This window comes from Momordica charantia (genome assembly GCF_013281855.1).
Source record: "Momordica charantia cultivar OHB3-1 chromosome 9 unlocalized genomic scaffold, Mcharantia_2.0 BLBB01000009.1, whole genome shotgun sequence".
NCBI lineage: Eukaryota > Viridiplantae > Streptophyta > Magnoliopsida > Cucurbitales > Cucurbitaceae > Momordica > Momordica charantia.
Window position 1 is genome coordinate 17,577,766 of NW_028275167.1, and position 21,470 is coordinate 17,599,235.

Genomic DNA, 21,470 nt, shown 5'->3' on the forward strand with positions numbered 1-21,470 from the left:
ACGCTGGTGGATCACCCGTTTCCAACTCCTTGGACTGACCAAATCATGCTCAAACTGATAGTGGAACACTTCTTCTACACGCATGCATCGGTTGGAACCACCAAAACGCATTGGAAGACGCGTTTCATTAAGGGAAAAGTTGGAAGAAAACCAGGATTTCTGCAGCCTACCAAGCACCTGGCACCTCCAATGAAGGTTTTTCCATCTTTTTGTTTCTTTTGATTAATTTGCACTCCCAAATGGTCTTAAAATGTCATAAATACAATATAAGTCAACCACAAACCATCATATATGAATTTTGCATGAATTGGAACTCAAACGACCGAGAAAAAGTCCGAAACAAAGTTAAAACATAGTAAAAACAGCATCTAAAACCTTCTTTTTACGATGTAAACAAGCGTAATCAGGGCCTTTGGTTCTGTTGAGAAGCTTAGGGAGTATGTTTAACGCTATTGGATTTGCTAGCTTAAAAAGTTTGAAGCATGGATTAACTATTTTGTTTTGGTGTTATTATCAGAGTGGCGCAGTGGTAGCGTGGTGGATTTATTTGCTTAGTTGATTTGTTATCATCTTGCAGGGTTATGTTTCTATCGAGTAGGTTGTTGGTCTATCGTCGTTTACTCGATTTAGCTTTGTTTAGACTTAAATAGGAGAGTTACGTGTCGCTTGTCCATGGAGGACACGTTGCTTCATTCATTTGTTAAGTGATGTTCACAGGTCTAAATAGAGCAAATAAAAGGCTGAATTAGCAAATAAAAAGCTAAATTATTTAGGTTCGTCTAGAGGCCTTTCATGCCTTGGGAGAAAGTATGGAGCAGATAAGTTTAGTAATGTTCTTCGTGTAAGTTATCAAAATTCGGGGGTATTACACTTTTCCACCCAACTCTAACTTCTTTCTACTTCCCATTCACAAGCTTAGCATCCCTTAACGATTCATTTCTCAAGTCTCCTTACACTAGCTTAGACATTTAAGATTTGCACAACCAACTTGGGCTTCTTCAACCATGGGCTACTAGCCCTTCCTAATCCTGCAGTCTCTTTATACTCTGGATGCGGACTACTAGCCCGTCCTTTGACGTTTGGTTTTTTTTTTTTATGAGGACTATATTACAGGATTAGAAAGATTCATGGTTGTATACAAATTAGATACCAAATGCTTTAAGAAATAAATGCTCACTCCCCCAAACTTGGAAGACTGCATTGTCCTCAATGTGGCTAAGGACAACTAGAATATAATGTTTCAGCACGCCCCCAAACTTTAAGCGAAACTATGATAAGAAATACAAGAGTGCTCGCTAAGAGGATAAATACATGAATACAGATGACAATTGATTAAATCGAAGGAGATCTAAAAGAGGTCCAGGCTAGCTTTACAAAGATAAAGTGGGCTTTGGATAGACTGCCATTGAAAATCCTCCATAAGGTCACCGCTACTTGGGGCTAGTACTACGAGAGAGATGCTAGGGCATGGAAAGTCAAGTCTAATCCAAAGGTTGAACAAAACAAAGTCTACAGACATTTAAATGCTCCATCATCGACGTTAATGACTTAGCTATGCAGGCTCCAGCTTTAAGACTACTCACAAAGTGAACGGTAAGACAGATAAAGGGGACACAAGACTTGCGAACCAATTCTTTTTCTCATTTCATTTTTCCGGGGGGGGGGGGGGGGGGGAAGGGGTAGCTGACTCATAGAATCAATCACACAAGAGAGAAAAAGCATTGTAAGCACCGTATGCTTAATCACAAAAGCTTAAAGTAATAGCTTAGTCTCTGACAACGGTGCCAAAAAACTTGTTGCATTCCTACAACTGTGATGAATGCAAGTGCAAGTGTACATTATACTCGTGGATTGTAGTACGAACGAGGTCGAATCTACAGAGACTAAGGATGTTACTTTAAGCATGCGTTAAAGAATACCAAAAATGCAAATAAAAGATAATAACTGGTTGTATAACAAGTAAAATGCTATAAAAATGAAGAAGTGAAATCCAAGAGATAAATACTGTAATAACAGATGCTGGGGTCAAGAAATGCTTTAGCATAGAATGCGAATGAGAGGTTAACAGATATGGGGAAACGAGGGAGATTCCTTATGCTTTCACTAAATCCCAACCTCTACTTTAGCATGTAATCAAATGCTATTGCTCAACTCAACATGGTTCCCTTCCGAGACACCCAAACATGAATACCTACAACTCACATTGCTAGATACCCAAGCAATAAACACAAGTTTTAAGCATGATTAAGGGACCCTATTCCTGAGTATCCACGAACCTACTAGAAAAAAAAAGCTAAAATAGAGCAAGTCAACTAACCATAAGCCCTTCCGGGTCATACAGAAGCTAGCATACTAAACAAGGTGACCAAAAATGTTCAGTAAGATGAAGGAAAATACACATAACTCCATTAACTAGCAGGAAGAAAACAGCTAGAGTATTGGTTGTTTAATAGTTACAACATATAAATCTCCCCCAAAATGGGGTTTAGTTCATGGAGGAAAGGGAAAACGAAATGGGTAAAGAAAAGATACAAATCATTCTAGAGAAAGAGAGAAAAGCGCAGATGGAGACCACCAGCACGCAAGGTCCAGCAGCAGCTCCTTCCCGTGGTTTGCTCTTCTTTGAAATGGGTCGGCTCTCCTCAACTTCAGCACTGTATTTGGAGTATTTTCTCTCTTGGGATCGATTCCCCCTTGAGGAATGATAATGAGACAACCCTTATCTTGTTGCTGTTGTAGCACCCTCGAAAATTAGGGCAAAACTCAGAAAAACGCGCGTTGTACGGACATAAGTGAAAATCCTACGTGTTTCTACGCTGCTCAGGAATTTCTACAGCAAGTGATGCTCGCATTGACATGCTCTAACACAACAATGCTCCGACATTTGTCCTCTAATTTTGGGATTCCACTGCTCCTCAGCAACTTCTCTATATTCTGCACAAATAAATCAAAAATAGGGGAAACAAGCCGGAATTTGCATAAATTCAACAACTTGAGGATTTAACATATGATAATTAACTTTTACACTCAATTCCTCACTTTAGCATGCTTCTTAAATAAAGATCCTCACATTAATTCATGAATTAACCCGATTATTTACTAAAATAACTCTCTTTTGGAGAGTTATCATGGAGCCCCTTGTTCAAGTCTCGGAGTCAGCATTTAAGAGAACACTCATCTACTCCCCGAAAGTCGTGGATGAGTGAATTTCATCTTGTGAAGTTATGTTTCCAGCTCCCTACTCGGTCTCGTCCCAAAAACGGTAGGAATCTTGAGTCGGCGACTTGGGCCACTCTCACCCATACAGATCAAAGGATGAGCCCTCACGGGCATGAGTCCATAACTCACTCAAGATTGAGAATGAGTTGCCTGGTCATCCTATGAAATAGCAATCTATTAGTCAATGGCGTTACATCTAAAGATTGGCTATTTCACAGTCTGGTCTTATACAAAGTCATTGTATAGGATACTCTCACTCGTATGTCTCCACATGAACAACTCGGATCGGGTCGTCTGTAACATTTAAAAAGTGTATCCATAGTGTTGCCAAGATAAGGTACCCAGTCTTATCCATATACTATAAACCCTTTAGGTTATTCTCGCGACACTATCCACTTGTATATCAAGGATATATCAAATATATACCTCGTATATCTACTGTCCCGGTTACATGATAATAACCTTGGATGTTTAGTTTATTGGATTTGGACAATGCATTGCTATGAATTCAACAACAAATTGATTGAATAAAACTTTATTAAATATAAATTTGTTTTTACATAATTACAAACTACTAGCTTAGGGCAACACACTCAACAAACTCCCACTTGAACTAAATTCGAGTGGGGTTGTACATAATCATAAAGCAAATAGAAAATACAATAAACTAGGGCATAGACTCTCTAGAGGGCCCTCAAACACTTTAGTCGTGAGTACCTTTGTAAAAGGATCAGAAATGTTGTGCTCCGAAGTGATCTTTGTGACGATCACATCCCTTCGTTGCACTATCTCTCGTATTAGGTGGTACTTCTTTTCTATGTGTTTGCCTCTATTTTGGCTTCGAGGTTCTTTAGAATTTGCCACACCACCACTGTTATCACAATAAAGTGTAATGGATAAGTTTATGTTTGGAACGACTTCCAAATTGATCAAGAACTTCCTAAGCTAAATCGTTTCTTTTGCTGCTTCACAAGCTGCAACGTACTCAGCCTCCATGGTGGAGTTTGCAATGCATCATTGTTTGATGCTTCGCCAAACTACCGCTCCTCCGATAAGAGTGAACACTGACCTCGACATGGATTTCCTTAAATCCTTGTCTATTTGGAAGTCAGAGTCATTGTAGCTTGTAAAGATCAAATCCTTAGAGTCATACACGAGCTCGTAGTCCCTCGTTCTCCTAAAATACTTGAGGCTTCCCTTAACAATAGTCTAGTGATCATATCCTGGGTTGGATGGATACCTACTAACCATCCCTACTACGTAGCAACTGTCAAGCCTAGTGCACAGCATAGTGTACATCAGGCTGCCCACTGTTGAAGCATAGGGTATGCATCTCATATCCTCAACTTTTTTAGGTGTCTTAGGACATTGTTCCATAGACATATGAATTCCATGCCTTAAAGGCAGTAAACCCTTCTTAGAATTCAGCATCGAATATCGAACTAGCATCTTGTTGATATAAGTTGCTTGAGATAGGGCTAGCATTTTGTTTTTGCTATCCCTTAGAATTTTGATGTCAATAACATACTGAGTTTCTCCCAAATCCTCATTTGGAACTCAGTAGCTAGCCACTTCTTTATGTCAGTGAGGTATCCTACATCATTCTCAATGAGTAAGATATCATCCACATACAATACTAAGAAGGCTATTGACAATCTTCTTGTATACACAAGGCTCATCAATGTTTTGGTCAAAACCATAAGATTTGATCGCAGTATCAAATCTTATGTTCCAAGATCTAGATGCTTGTTTCAATCCACATATGGACCGTTTAAGCTTGCAAACCTTTTGCCCTTGACCTTGTGTTGTGAGCCCTTTGGGTTGAGACATATAAATACTTTCTTCATGATTGCCATTCAGAAAGGTAGTCTTGATGTCCATTTGCCAAATCTCATAGTCATAATATGTGGCTATGGATAAAACTATTCTTATGGACTTGAGCATATCTACATGGGAGAAGGTTTCTTCATAGTTCACCCTTTCCCTTTATGTGTAGCCTTTCGCCACAAGCCTTGCCTTGTAGGTCTGTACATTTCCTTCAATGTTACCTCGTCGGATTGGTCTACAAGTTCCGAAACAGGATTGAAGTACATAGACTTCATTTCCAGGTCCATGGCTTTGATGCATTTGTCCTTGTCCACATCTTCCATTGTCTATTTGTAGGTTAATGGATTATCGACGCCGTCATCGAGTATGACAACTTGGGTTTCAATTTAACCCACGTAGCGGTCGGGTTGTGATATAATCATCCCACAACATCGAGGCACCTTCAATTCTTGAGGTCGATGTGATTGACGTGATGTGATGGCTTCATCAACAACTTTTGTTGAAGTGCCAGCTTGATCAACAACTTTTGTTGCGTGTTTGTAGCCTCTTCAGAAATTTCGTTTTCACTACCTTACTTCGTGGTTTATGATCTCAACATGGTCTTCTTCCAAGAAGGTGGCGTTTGTCGATACAAACACTCTATTTTCTTGAGGATCAAAGTAAAGACCACCTCTCGTCTCTTTAACATCGACCTACGAATAGGCATATTTCTGAACGAGGCTTTAGTTTCTATTTATTAGTCACGAGCACGTGTGCCGGACTTCCCCAAATACGGAAGTGACGTAAACTAGCTTTACAACCCTTCCAAAGTTCAAATGGTGTTTTAGAAACACTCTTCAATGGAACTACATTCAAAATGTAAACTGCAGTTTCCACTGCGTAATCACAAAACGAGTTAGGCAATTGAGCATAGCTCATCATTGATCGAACCATGTCTAATAGGGTTCTGTTTCTCCTTTCTAATACACCGTTCTGTTGTTGTGTACCAGGGGCTGAGAGTTGAGACGTGATTCCATCTTTTATCATATATTTCTGGAATCCTCCACCCCGATCAGATCTAGGTGTTTTAATGGTTTTACCTAATTGATTTTCAACTTCGGTCTTGTACTCCTTGAACTTTTCAAGGGCTTCGGGCTTGTGTTGCATTAGGTATAGATAACCATATCTTGAATAATCATCTATAAAAGAGATGAAGTATTCATACCCTCTTTCGTTGGCTTTCTTCTTCTCGGCCAGGTATTTCGGGCAATTGCGCTTCCAATGCCCGTCTACGTTGCAGTGGAAACATTTTCCATTGTCTGCAATCTTGGCCTCGCCTTTCTTGGTTCCAGAGATCGAACCTCGGTGGAACCTTTTTGAGCTGGCAACGTCGCCTCTCCTTCCTGTCCCTTATTTTTCATAAGAGACTAGTAGGTCTGCAGCTCGTTTAACAGCATGGTAAGAGTGTACTCCAACTTATTCATAACCGCATTGCTGCGGAATGGCAGAAAACTCTTCGGAAGAGATTCCGGAATGAAGCTGACCTGACTCTGCTCATCTATGACGGCCTCGTTCGACTCTGCCATGTTGAAGTGGACCATCAGGTTGAGGACATGTTCTCGCACTAAGGAGTCCTCCTTCATGCGGGAGTTGTAAATGAACTTAAGGCTTCATGTCGAGCCTGTAAGGACAGTTGTCCAAACATGCTCTACAGCGAGTCCATGATCTCTTTAGCGTTGACCACGTCCTCGTGCTTCTTAGCAAGCACATCAGATATGCTTGCTAAGATGAAGACCTTGACCTTGTCATTGGCCTTAATCCACCGGTCATAGACGTTGCGCACCGCCACAGTGGCATTAGGCGAATGAGCTTGAGGACAATCCTCTTGCAAGATGAACCTAAGATCATCTATTACAAGTATAATGTTTAGGTTCGATTTTCATTGTAATTTTCATCGTTAAGTTTTTCCGCGACTAAGAGTGCAATTATAGAAGTAGACATGCTAAAAATAAAAAAAGGAAAACCTATATTAGTTTCATGCATTGTCCTTAAACCCAATCAAATTTTAACAAAAGTAATTAAGTAACCTAACAAAATTGTTTTGCAATGACGCTTCAATGATTTAAAGCAACAGCCATCGTAGGGCTGACAACTACTCCTTCACTTAATTGAGACGTTCTTAACTAAGTTTTACATTAGAATAACTCTTATTCCTATAATCTTTAGTCTATCGTTTATTTGGTTAGGAAATTGCCAACTTGCTTAACAACTCCTTGTAAGTGTGACCCACCATTTTCAGACCTCAAGGTCTGCCCAATAATCCCGCCATAGGGAAGAAAAATATTGGAGCAAAACCAATGAAACCGTTATCTATTTATGGAGTTTGCCTTGATTTCGATTCCATACAATGGACCCTCCGTAGGGATGGTCGCTCCAAGATGACACGCAAGTCATGTATGAAATCTCATGGTGCAAACTAATGGTGGAGACTGTAGGATGTGTTGTCACACGTCCATCTCTCACTTATTATGAATACTATCTTCATTCACCTCGATATTGAACAATACAAACATCTTCCGTAGGGAGGCCACGCCCAAGGCGACACGAGACCGAGTATGGAACTCACATTGTGAACATTAAGTATTAACATGAGAGGAAAAAATATGTTATATATATCTTGTATATCAAAAATATACGTAGTATATTACATATTCTCTTTTGCTCCCACTTAGTATTCTAAGACTAGGTTATTTACTTAGGTAAATTATGGCTAAGTGAAATTAACTAAGTGAATTTTTAGTCGACCCAATATAACTATTTATATTGGTAGTTGTACATTAATATTTTAGTTCGTTTTAATAAACTAATGACATTATTGCATGCATATAAAATATTGACCTAATTGAACCCCTAGGTCGGTTTCCAGGTAGAAGTGTTCCCTTACGGTCAAGTTAAATACCTCAACCTAGACAGAACCTTCCTTAGATAGAATTCCTTTATAGACAATATTTTATATTTAGTATTTTATTATTTCATTTTAAACCTAGTTAAAACAAAATAAAAGACTACCCCCTAATCATATTAGAAGATATAACCTAAGGTCTAATTAATTTTAAACCCCTTTAAAATTAATTAACTCAGACCCTATATTTGCATGCAACTCTTTATTATAGATTTTAATTTCTACCTACCAAAATTTTATAACTCTTATAAAATTCAAGAAATTAAACCTATAAACATGCATTGCAAGTATTCATTAATGTAACAATTATATTAACTAAAGTAATGGCATGCTCAATGCAACTTTATTTTCTTCTAATTAATACAATACTTATATTAATTAATCATGAAAATAAAACAAGCATCCATACATTATAACATTTATACTATGATGCAGGATCATACATACATACTATATATCAAATATACACATAACGTAACGCCCTAGGATTTTTAACATTTCCGAATGGGAACCGTTACTAAAACTATCTAAAAAGTCCACTTAAGCAAGGGAATTAACTTCAACAAACAAGACTAAACGATAAAACCATCATGCTTTCTCTATCCTACTCTGATTTCAACACTCATGAGTGCTTGAACAAATAAAACAACACTTAAAAGTCAACCAAAAACCCAAATTATCTACAGATAATCCATTTAATACCAACTTCACATTAACCACACTTCTCAAAGAAACCTATACTATCCATAAACCATCAACTATACAAATATTAACATCTTGAATGGCAATAATCATTCTTAATAGATTACAACCCCGCAGTTCGAAAAGCTAAACAAAACTATTGACCTCAAAAAGTAATGAACTGACAATCTTAAAGCAACCTTTTAACTAGAAAACTAAGCAGGACCAACTACTAACAACTCAACTACAAGATGTAATCATTGCAACTATCCTAATTAAAAGAAAATAAATGCGAACAACGCAGCTAATGGTCTTTTCGATCAAGTCTCCTCCTCGCCATCACCATTCTAAGAGTTAGCTCGATACCTGCAAAACTGGTGAGGGAAAAAAAAAGGGATGAGTACAACCACGGTACCCAGTAAGCAGCCCTTATCCGAAGGGTCACGCACAAACATCATGCTTATCAAGGAAACAATGTGTCATGCTTATCAAACAATCAACACATCATGCTTATCATTAATCTCGAACCTTAAATGAAAGAAACATATTACAAGAAACATTTTATGCATAAGTTTAACTAAAAATGTACCATGCATGTCAAACTCATCATCACAACTTAACTCACTAGTTCTCTTTCTTGATTCCTCCAAGACTTACTCCTTCGAGTCGTACCGACCCCTGACCTTGTGTAGTCAAGGCATCGACACTTCTCTACGGTGCTAACCAATCACATTATGTTAGTCCTCCAAGTCTAACTCCTCGAATCGTATCGGCCCTTGCCATTTATCCCCAAAGTTCGACACTTATCTACAGAAGCTTGGCGTTTGACCTTGCCATTTATCCCCAAGGCTTTGAACTGTGCATCGACCCTTGACATTTATCCCCAAGGTATCGACGACTACTCAACGTATTGGTCATTGACCGCTACCACATCAAGACCCAATACTAATTCAACGATTAGAATCACTTGCCGACCCCCGACCTTTGTACCCAGAGCCTCGACATTCATCTCTACCAAGTTGGGGTATCGATCTCCGACCTTTGCACTTGGAGCCTAGATACCCAAACTAGTGACGTGCCAGCCCTCTGACCTTGTTAGTCTTCCATTCACTTCATTACATCCCGGAACTCTTATCAGAATCCTACATGCTTCTAAGCCATGACCCATGCTTAAATTATCTCACAACAATGTAGCATGCTTTATACACGAACATATGCAACTATCATTCAGGCATGGTCATCAAGCATCACAAAAATACATTTCTCTTAACATTCAACATGCTCGCCGAAGTAAGGACTACTTACTCAACAATTATATCATAAACAACATTTATAAGGTATCCTCAATCGCAACAATCATTCAAAAGACACTCATAGATCCACAATCAAACATCAAACAATCTCCTCGAGTAAGGATTTCTTACAACAATGACCATAACACTACTATGCTCGCCGAAGGATTCCCTTAAATAAACGAGATTACATTTCCATTAGAAATCCATTAGAAACCCTTAAATTAATTGAAGCCAAGCTTGAGTGATTCGTTACCTACTAACTCACACTAAAATATCTTGGGTTAGGAGTGGGTCGATGTCGAATGAGTTCGGCACTTCAAAACTGAGTTCAAAAAGCCTCGGGTTTGCTGGTTCTACGCCAAAAAGGAATGGATAACTCAAATCAACCTTCGTTTGAGTGTGGGTAACTCGAAACCAACCTTGAACAAGGGTGGGTGAACACTGAATGCCACAAAAACAAGGAAAACATTGTGGATCTGCTACAGATCTATGCCGCCACGATGCTGGCTGAGGTCCAATCTGTCTTACCGTCGCAAGGAGACACGGGAGGGAACAAAGGTGGTGGTGCGGTGGGTTGCTGTCGCTGGAACCAAAACGCGTCGCCCTACAATGAAAGGGAAATTGTCGGAGTTGTTGCTGCGCCGAATCTGCACCGCCGTTTGCAACTAGGCTCAGGCTGCTGGCTGGCGTCACAAACCACCGCCTCTACACCAGGCTGAAGCTCGGGTCGCCGTGGAGATCGTGCCGCTGGGGAAAACGCGTGCCGCTCTGACGGTTGCTGTTCGAGGACGTTGCGAGTTGCTGCAGGGGGAGCCGCACTATTGCTCAACGTCGCCAGAAATGCCAAGTAGCTGAAGAAGAAGATGGGGGGGGGGGAGAAGGGAAGGATGAGAATAGAACTTAGGGTTTTCTTTTTGTTTTATTTTTACAACTTTTATTTAATTATTATTATTATTTTCTTTTTATCAAAGAGAGATGGACCCAACTAAATCAAAACAAAGAAGGCTGGGCTAAGCCCATATAAAAGATTAGGGATTAATCTTTTTTTTTTAAATAAAACTCACTTCAAAAGGATTTGGGAAAATAAACTAATAAGTTAACTTAGGGTTAGAACCCAATAATAAAATCCAACAGAGAAATTAAATCTCCAAATTTCTGGAATAAGATTTAATTAAAAAAAATCTCTTAAAATAAACGAGTCAGAGAACGCGGGGCGTTATGAACACAGGGTTGGTCGGACCATAATTGGGTTGGTTGAGTTAGTCACAGAGGCCCCACCCTTTCACTGGCCTGAGAGGGACTTCCGGTTATTGGTCGGACCATAACTGGGTTGTTCATTAGAGGAGCAGTGGTATTTAAGGAGCAAGATGTAACACAGGGGTAAAACGATTATTTGACTCATCTGTGGTTGCGAACACTCGTGAAGGATTGACTTGTCATTAATGGTCGTATATCCATGGACATGAAAACATTATGCAATGAGAAGAGTGCAACTACGGGTCTTTAGTGGAGTGACCCGTAGTTAACGAATGTTGATTAACTCGATCGATTAGTTTGATCGATTAATCTCGTATTGTTGGAGCTTCTGATCTGTAGGTCCATTAGGTCCCTTTGCTAGCTCATAACGGGTAAAATGAGAATCAAGTTTCTAGAAAATTTTGAAATATTCAAATTGCTCAAGGGATTATATGTATAGTGATACATTATAATATATAGTTAATTCTAATTGAAACTATATATTATGAGAGAAATTATTTGAATGAGATTCAAATAAATTAAAATTAATATGAATATGATTCATGTTAAAACTATATGTTAAAAATAATATGCTTAAGATGTACATTATAACTATAGGTTATACGAGAAAAATGCTATAGAATATGATTCTATTTTTGTAATAAATAATTAAGTGTTAATTATTTATTTGATTTATATATATGTATATATATATTAATTAATTATTAATTAGATTAATAATTATTTATTATTTATTAATTAATATGATTAATTAAAAATATAAATATATATATATTAATTAATAATATTTATATATAAATTAAATATATAATTAATATTTAACTCCCCTACAAAATTGCAGGGGAGTAGGGAGTTAAGTGACGTGGGGTACGTTACTCTTTTTGTTATTTGGTTTTGCAGTTTTGCAAAACAGGGTGTGAAAAACACAGAACTCCCAAGTATTTCTCTCTGTCTCAATCTCCCTCGATTCTCCCTCAAGTTCCAAAACCGAACGCTGCCATAAGCAGGATCTCGAGATGCAAGAGGATAGCACGGAAGAATCTTTTAGTGGTGTTCGGGTGGTGATTAACTTGAAGAATGGTTCTTCAAAGGTAAAGAAATGTTCTTTTCCCTGTGTTTTCCTTTTTGCACTTGTTTGATTATGTTTCTAAAAAATTCATGAATGATGATCCGTTTCCGCTCCGGGATTCACATCCCATCATCATTGCTATGAATTCAACAACAAATTTATTGAATAAAACTTTATTGAATATAAATTTATTTTTACATAATTACAAACTACGTGTTTAGGGTAACACACCCAACAGTTTCAATTTTGGTTTCAACGGATTGATTGATTGATCCGTTAGCCAATAGACCACTGGGAAAATAACCGGACCTGAAAAGATGGGTACCGTCAGACCCATGACTAATCGAGTAGGGCTCGGTCATACCTATAGTCGAATAGGTTAAGGTTTAGGTTTTACACTTGACCAAACACACCTCAATCAGACTTGTGACCGAGCTGCGCTCGATCATACTCGTGATCGAGCAGGTCATCGATTAACCTTGACCTGATTTGTGAAGAGCCTCGGTCAGACTAGCGACTGAACAGTGCTCGGTTTGCATGTGCGGTTGAGGCCTTCATTCCATCTTTTGTGGATGTCCAGGCTCCTTACACTCAGAGGTAATTATGCTATATCTTTTTCCTTTCCTTCTCACCTCTATGGCGTTGGATAGTAGCTTGAATATTGAGTGGACTACTTCGGGTGATGAATTTTCTTCAACCCCATCTTCTGAGTAGGGATTGTATCGGCGTACATGGCTTGACAATTCTACTTTCACCGAGAACGATCTCCATCGCCTTCATGCAAAATATCATATTCCCGAGTCTATTAGCTTGGATTTCCACGTCCTGGCGAGAGTATCGATGGATCCATACTTGGAGAGGTTGTATTTTATGCTGCGATGTTTAAGTTTTGTGTTTGCCTACCTCTCCCTCTTTTTCTACAAAATTTTCTGGCTTTCAACCAATTAGCTCCTTCGCAAATTGTACCGAACGGTTGGTCTATCTTGATAAGTTGCTATATCTTGTACTCTTACTTGGGCGACGATCACTCATTAACTGTGGCTACCTTCATATCTCTTTACTATTTGAAGCATAGCCTTGAAAATAATCTCCATTTTTATGTTAGTTCTCGGAACCAGCCTTTGATCTTTGGTCCTTCCTCTGTAAAGAATTGGAAGGACGAGGGGTTCTTCGTCAGTGGTGATTGGCTTGTCTGGGATGACAATAGGCTGCATTTTCCGATCCCGATAGAGTGAAGGGAGTTAGGTGAGTAGTTTCCCTAGCTCTATCGGGACTACAATTTTTGCTTTCTAACATCGCTTTCTCTTTCATTGCCAGCTTTCCGTCATTATGAGCTCACACTTGCGGCTTTAGCCTTCTACAATGATGTTTCCCATTTACCGGCAGATCGGTGGGGACCTAACTTAGTGATGGAGCAAAACTTGGTGGATTTCGGTTTGACATCTCATTGTCGACCTTCAGGTGATCGTTGACTGTTTAATTTGATTTTGAGAGTCGAGGACGGCTATTCCGGACCCCTACTCTTCCTTTTTCGTGCTTTGTAAGGATGTCAATGCGTGCTACCTCTTTGTTCAAAAGAGAACAACGACGTAATAATTGGAGCTCCGGAGCTGGACCGAGTCGAGCTTCAGATATGGACGTGACCGACTTGACTAACGATGATCGTCCATCCCACCACATGATCTTCGATGCCCCCAGTCGCTCCTTGATGTTCGACTCATCTTCAGGGGGTGTCCACTCCTTCCTTTCATGGTCATCCAAGGTCTTCATCTCAAGTCTCGGTCTTTCCTTTTCTCGAGCCTTACTCTGCTGACGAATGAGCTAGCTTACCTGGAGATAGCATTCAGTCTCTGGTAGGGACTCGGCGGATTGCCCATTGGGCCGGATTCTGGATATTCTGATCCACAACAGAGTATTGACACCTTCCTTAGTGACCTTCATCGGGTCAGCTATGTCGTTATTTCTTTCCTCCTTGGAATCCCACACATTTTAACTTGTGCTATGTTCTTATGGTTTTTACCTGCTTGGTGGTATCCTCTGGTAGGATTGCCAATGAAATTAATCACCTTCATCGTAATTACGCTCCTCAGGATGAGCTGGATTTAGCTCTTTCCTCTCTGGAACGAGTCAACTGTCTGTTAGAGACTGGTCAACCTCAAGCTCGGTTGAGTAGTAAAGAAGTTTCAACTCCTCAGGATGAGCTAGATCGAGCTCAACTGTCTATTAGATGAATGTCCAGAAGTAGCAGAAAAGTTGCATCCACCGATGGAGGATATAAAGGCAGAAGAATGCAAAACATTAAAACCATCCATCATGGAAAGGCTCTTTGGACAAACATCTTTAGCTTCTCACTTAAAATACGTATATCTTGAAAATAATGAAAGTTTACCTGTTATTATCTCTTCTTGTTTATCTACTGAAAATGAAATTTCGTTATTAAAGATCCTTGCGAGATATTAAAGGGCGATTGCGTACCCTATTGCTGACATCCGAGGGATAAGCCCCGCGTTCTGTATGCACAAGATTTTGTCGAAATAAGGTGCAACCAACTCCATTGAGAATCAGAGACGCTTAAACCCGAAGATGAAGTGATGTAGTCGTATGGCCTTGGGTAGCTTGTTTAGTTTTAAGTCTAGCTAATATTTGTAGTTATTTTAAAGGACCCTTTTACTGTGTTGGATCATCTTGCAGGTAAGGAGTTTTTACATCTTCCTAGTCGAATATCGGGATACGACCAAATTATTATTGCTCCAGAGGACTCTGAGAAGACAATGTTCACTTGTCCATGTGGGATATTTGCCTTTAAGTGTATGCCTCCGGTCTGTGCAATGCACCAACGATGTTTTAGAGGTGCGTGACGGCCATTTTCTCGAATATTTAGAGAATATTTTTATGAATGTTTATTGAATTTAGAAAACATTTTAAAAATATGCGAATAAACAAATCTTGTTCGAGAGAAGTGTCATTTTATGGTACGAGAGGGAATAGTCTTAGATCACAAGATTTTGAAAAGTGGGATTGGGGTGGATCGTGCTAAAATTGATATTATTTCAAAATTACCACCTCTCACAAATATTAAAGGAATTAGAAGCTTTCTAAGCCACTGCGGTTTTTATAGACGTTTTATAAAAGATTTTGCAAAAGTTTTGAAGCACCTTTGTCAACATTTAGAGCTTGGTAGACCATTTGTGTTTGGTGATGCGTGCATGACAGCTTCTGAAACTTTAAAATTCGTATTATTCCTCATGAATTCAGCTGGTAGTAGGTAAAGAAGTTTCTTCATAATGTTAGATATTAGGTGGGATGAGTCTTACTTATTTAAACTTCGTTCTGATGGAATGGTGTGTGGCGGAAGAAGAGCATAAAGTAATCTTGGAAGCTTGTAATACATCTCTATATGGAGCTCATTTCGCAGGATAAAAGACTGCATCGAAGGTAGTGACTGTTCGACAAAACTATATACTAGAAAAATGACAGTTTGAAAATTTGTCATAAATATACTTACAACGACTATTATAGTTTGTCATAAATGAATTATTCATCACGGTTAAAAACTGTCACAAATAACATATTTGACGACAATTTATATTTGTCATGAAATAGAGCAAAAAACATATCTCAGTCGAATCAGACGTTTTCACGACAGTTTTTAATTGTCAAGAAATTTAACGACATTTTTTAAGTGTCACGACAAATCATATAATGACAATTTAACAAATGTCATGAAATATTTAATAACGACATTCTATTCATTGTCATGAAAACTTGTATAATGATAACTAATAACTATCATAGTATATGTAATGACGACATGTTTTAAGATCACAAAAAATTATTTTGTGACAATTTAAATCTTTTTTGTTGACCTTTACAACTGTCATAAAACCTTTAACCATGACAATAGTTAATTTTGGATATTGTCAAAAAAAGTTTAACAATGACAATTTAAATCTTTTTTGTCGACATTTATGACACTTTTTTTAACTGTCATAACTATGAAATTGATGACAATTTTCATATAACTCAATAAAACCGATGATGACACGTTTTTTAAAGTTATTTTCCACAACTATTGCTAGTACCTGTCCATTATGACATATTTCACATACAAATCGTATATAGTCTTACATCAATCTCGTGTATCATTAAGCTATATTCAAATGTAGATGAACCGAGTATATAAATAAATTATTCATATTTAGTAAGATCACATATTGAAAGTTCGAAGTATTAATACACAATTTAAACAAACTATTCAACTGTACATCAATAACCTAGTGCATGCTAACCCAACCAAAGAATGGCCACAATCACAATCTTCTTGAATGACGGTTCTCCATGGAGCATCTGGCAATACCTAAACAATGAAACTAATAAGAAACATTTATCCATATTATCATGGTAATTGTGAAAGGGTCAAAGTATAGTATGTAGCTACCATATCATTCTATGGAGTATCAGTTGTTACTACATATCTGTTTATGGTATCTGTTTATGGTATGCCAAAAGTGTCCATAACAGTCTTTCTCCATTCCTATATGAATATAATAGACACAAGATTAATATTGCCACAACCATAGTTAATATTGATCTGTGCATATAAATGATTAATGGTAAATTTATAGAAAACATAACAAAAGCAGGTTGCAGAACAAACTCAAATTTCCAATTACACAAAATTGGTAGTTCTAGGAACAAAATCATTTCTTATTAGAACTTTTAGCAGATTAACATATATCACTACTACAAGCAAGAATAAAATAAAATAAAAAAATAGAACCAACTTACCAAAAAAATCATCCCACAAGTCACTCATTCAACAAAAAAAAAATAAACATTACAAAAAAATCGCACTATAATCAGCATTATTTTTAGGAATCATGGTACGTATCCCAACTCAACAAGCGAAGATCACAAACTAAAGAACAAATCACTAACAATACATTACGTTGATGAAAAATTCAAACTCAACAGGTGAAGGATCTTAATCTTCACTAACTCAAGAGCTATGTAGCATCATTCAACTTTTAACAAACTTTAATTCAAAAATCAAACAAGTAAAATCAACTTGAACAAATGACGCTTCATAGTTTATACTCATTTAACTTCATATTATTATTAAAGTTATTAAAACTATTAAAAAGATCTTTAAATTATATTATGAGAAAGGGAGAGACAAAGAGTTATATATTCCAACCTTTTAGATTTCATACAAATTATTGTTCATAATTAATTTATTAATTTACTATTTACAATTAATTAAAAACCGTTTGGTGTCCTGGCACAATTTTTTTTCAACAAAATCTGCATGAGCTTGTAATGGATCAGTACATTATTATTATTAAAAAAAAACGTTCTAAATACATAAAACACTAATTATATAAGAACAATAAAAAACAATAGTAACCAAAAAAAAAATGAAACTAGCTATACACTAATCTAAAATATGTTGATGCTTGTCAATCAGTATTATGTAGCCTCATAAATTATGGAACCATAACATCACAAATTACCTTGGATTCAAGATCTAGATTCGGTATAGGTATTCTCTATAACTTGATGAATATGCCACCGACATGATTTTGAGATGTTTTTAAGATTATTCAATATTTGAGAGCAGCAATATTTTGAGAGAATTAAATGTTATAAAAAAATAGTAAAAGAAAGTATGTTTTTACAGTAATAAGAGGCAAGAGGCAGTCATCCCTATTTATAGAGATGATCTTGAATACGACTCCCGACAATGGCTTAACAGTCACCCAACCGCCCATAAAAAGGGCGTGTTGTTTGATTAATGTGTTATTCAACACTCTTGCAGACATTTTCACGTAGGTCGACTCTAACCTTTTAGGTCGGTCGATAAAGCATAATGAACAGTTTAGCTCGGCAAAACATTCTGACCTAAACAAACTTGCACACATTATCATGATCAAAGATATTATTAAATAACAATAACTTTCTTTTGTCGACACATGACAGTCGATAAATAGTCTCCAACAAACCTAACTAGTTCCAATTTAAATCCAAGTTAATTTCTAAACAATCGATTAAGTTGACTACCATTCATTCCAATAAAAACAAATTTAATTATAATGTAAATATAAATATTTTATTTACGGAATGCTTGGTGAAACTAAAATTAACTTATATTATTTTATGTTTATCATCATATTTTTATTTTCACGATCAATTAAATTTATGCAAGGAAATGTGGATACTAAATAAATATATATTATTTATTTTAAATAGAAAATATAATTAAATTATTGTAAAAAGTTTTTTTTTTTTTTTTTGTAAAAATATGATAATAGAGGGTTGAAAAAATAATTGAAATCCATTGGGCTCAAACTCGGGATCGAAGAGAGGAAGAGTGCAATTACGCACGGTAAGTAAACCACTGTACCAAATACCATTTTCTACTCGTTTCATGAAGTATTTAGGGAAACTATTAATCATAAATCTATACCCGATGCGATTGGAGAATCCCGAAATAATTAATATCATCCACAAAGCTGCAGTTTTTCCTACAGAAATGAAACACGCTCAAAATCATTTGTGACACTTTTTGTATGTCATAGATTCTCAAGATGGTCTAGGTAATTGTCATGAAATACTTCAATTTTTTTATTTTTCTTAACAATTATTAAATGTCATACACCACGAAAATTTTCGTAAATTATAAAATGTCCATGTTTAGGGAAGATCTTCAGGTCGACCACCAAGGAAGGTCAGCCTTTAGGTTGGTCTTCAAGCAAGACCTTGATAAGGTCAGTCCTAATGGAAGATCTTCACGTCGTCCTTTAGGGCAGACCTTTAGGTCGATCACCAGGGAAGACCTCAGGTCAGCCATCAAGGAAGATCTTCGAAGATGGACCTCTCTCTACTCTCCACGTGGCAGTACGATTTTCATCCCCAAACATAATCGATGAAAAGGTAGAGTATAAAATTATATATAATGTTCGTATCTAGCTTAATATGTCTCTCTATCAAATATAAATAGTTTTGATCAAGACTTTTTGTACAGTGGTCATTTTGTGAGTGCTTTTGATTGCTAAAAATAAGACAAGATCCAGTATTTAATGAAGCTCTTTGATTAATATATATGATTTAGTGTTAGATAGGGGATATAAACCATATTCTATTTCTTTCTCAATGTTTCTAGAGATATAATGATATTAAAAAAGTCAGAAGATGATAAAAAAAATACGTAGACATTTAAAAGAATGTCTCCCTCTTGATTTCTATTTGATCTTTTAACTACTTTTGAACTCTCTCTCTATATATAACCATACGTTTTCAAACTAACGTGGTTAGTTTTGACCAATAGTTTCTTTATCATGAGTGTTTTTATTGCCATTAAAAAAACCTACATCTGTTTCCTTAGATTTAATAGCTATTTCATGATTCACATCATTCACATTTTTCTTTTTCTTAAATTTTAAATTTTCTGCAAATCATGCAGTATATCACTCTTTTTTTTTAATGAATGTTAATCCAAATTTTAGTATTAACTATGAAAATGGACAATTTTCTTAAAAAAAAAAAAGATGGTTGATGAAATATATTTGCTTAATTTTTTAATTTTCTCAAGAATCAAAGTCTTGGAACAATATCAAAACAATTAACCATCAAGTAACAATTTTAGTTAACAACTGTATGTACTTATATTTTAATAATCTATTATGATATTTATCAATTATCTCTCTCTCCTTGTATCATTTATTTATCTTCCATCATTTTTTAAATTCACGTCAAATATTTAATATTTAAGCGTTAATAAAAAAATATATTTAAAATTTACTGTAAAAAATTATATTTAAAAATTTTAATCCACATACATTATAGTACGTGAATCTAACTAGTTTCTTCTAAAAATGCATTAAATTTGTAAGGAAGGTAAAAAATAATTGAGGTAGTTAATTAACTCAATTATATATATATATATATATAATTGTGGTTTTTAAGAGGTTGAAAAACTTTAAAATAGAAAATAGGAGAAAGCTCAGGATTGAAATAAAATTAAAAGAAGGAAGAAAAAACATTGGGAGTTAATAACGACATAAATTAGTTAACATTATAAAATAAAACAAAAGCTTTAAGCGAAGAGCACCAGTGGTCTAGTGGTAGAATAGTACCCTGCCACGGTACAGACCCGGGTTCGATTCCCGGCTGGTGCAAAATTTTTGTATCATAGCCATGAATAAATCTGTGCCGTCCGTGATCACAACCGTCTGATTCCAAACGAAAGACTGGGTGCATCTGACCTGGATTTGCTTTTTCGTTTTAATTTTCTTAGAAATATTATTATTTAACGCATACAGTCAGCGGATGAGGAAATATTCGTTATAGTATAGCGGTGAGTGTTTCCGCTTGTCATGCGGGTGACCTGGGTTCGATCCCTGACAATTGTGTTTTATTATCATTTTGTTAGGAATGTTTTCAGTTAAAAACGATTCCTTCTAAAAGAATATAAACGATAATTTCGGATGAAGAGCTTTCTTATTTGTCTTTTAGTCAAAGTTTAACATATTTATTTATTTTGAAATAAATGCATATTTTTACTAAAAAGAGAGAAAAATAATTTCATTTCTTTAGAAAGTTTAAAGGGATTAAATTGAGACATAAAAAGTTAAAAAATAAACGGGTGATTATTATTGTCAAAGCGAACACGATTCCGTCGTAATGATCAATTGATCCTCCACCCCTATAGATTATACTAAAAAAATAGTTATTATTACTATTATTAGAAATGATCGATGGGAGGCTGGATGTTGAATTTATTATTGCAGTGGAGGGTTTTGCAAGATAGAGCTATGGATCTATAAATTTTCCACTCACCCATACGAAGTAAGTTTGTCATTCCATCATCTTCTTTGTTGGTTTTAAATGAATTTTCCATTTCTCATGGGTAATTGAGTTTTTGGGACGTGATTTTGCTTGATTCAGAATCTCAATGACTTTGGACAATATGTGGAGACCTTTTAATGAGAGATATGTTTTACTAACTTTAATATTAAATTAATAATCAACATATTAAATATTTAAAATTAATAATTTTAAATTAAATAATTTAATACAAATATTTTCTTTTAATAAAAACTAAACGTTCATTAAGGATAAATAAAAAATATACCAATGACGTAAAAAAAATAAGCCTTTCAAAATAACGACAAATAATGTA

The 21,470-nt window shown here is 36.2% G+C and overlaps 1 non-coding gene across 1 annotated transcript; it reads left to right on the forward strand.

Annotated features, from left to right (window-relative positions):
- The first annotated feature begins 20,395 nt into the window (after window positions 1-20,395).
- TRNAG-GCC (transfer RNA glycine (anticodon GCC)) lies at window positions 20,396-20,466 on the forward strand. The gene has a single exon. It is a non-coding gene; the product is annotated as a tRNA-Gly (tRNA).
- The last annotated feature ends 1,004 nt before the right edge of the window (window positions 20,467-21,470 follow it).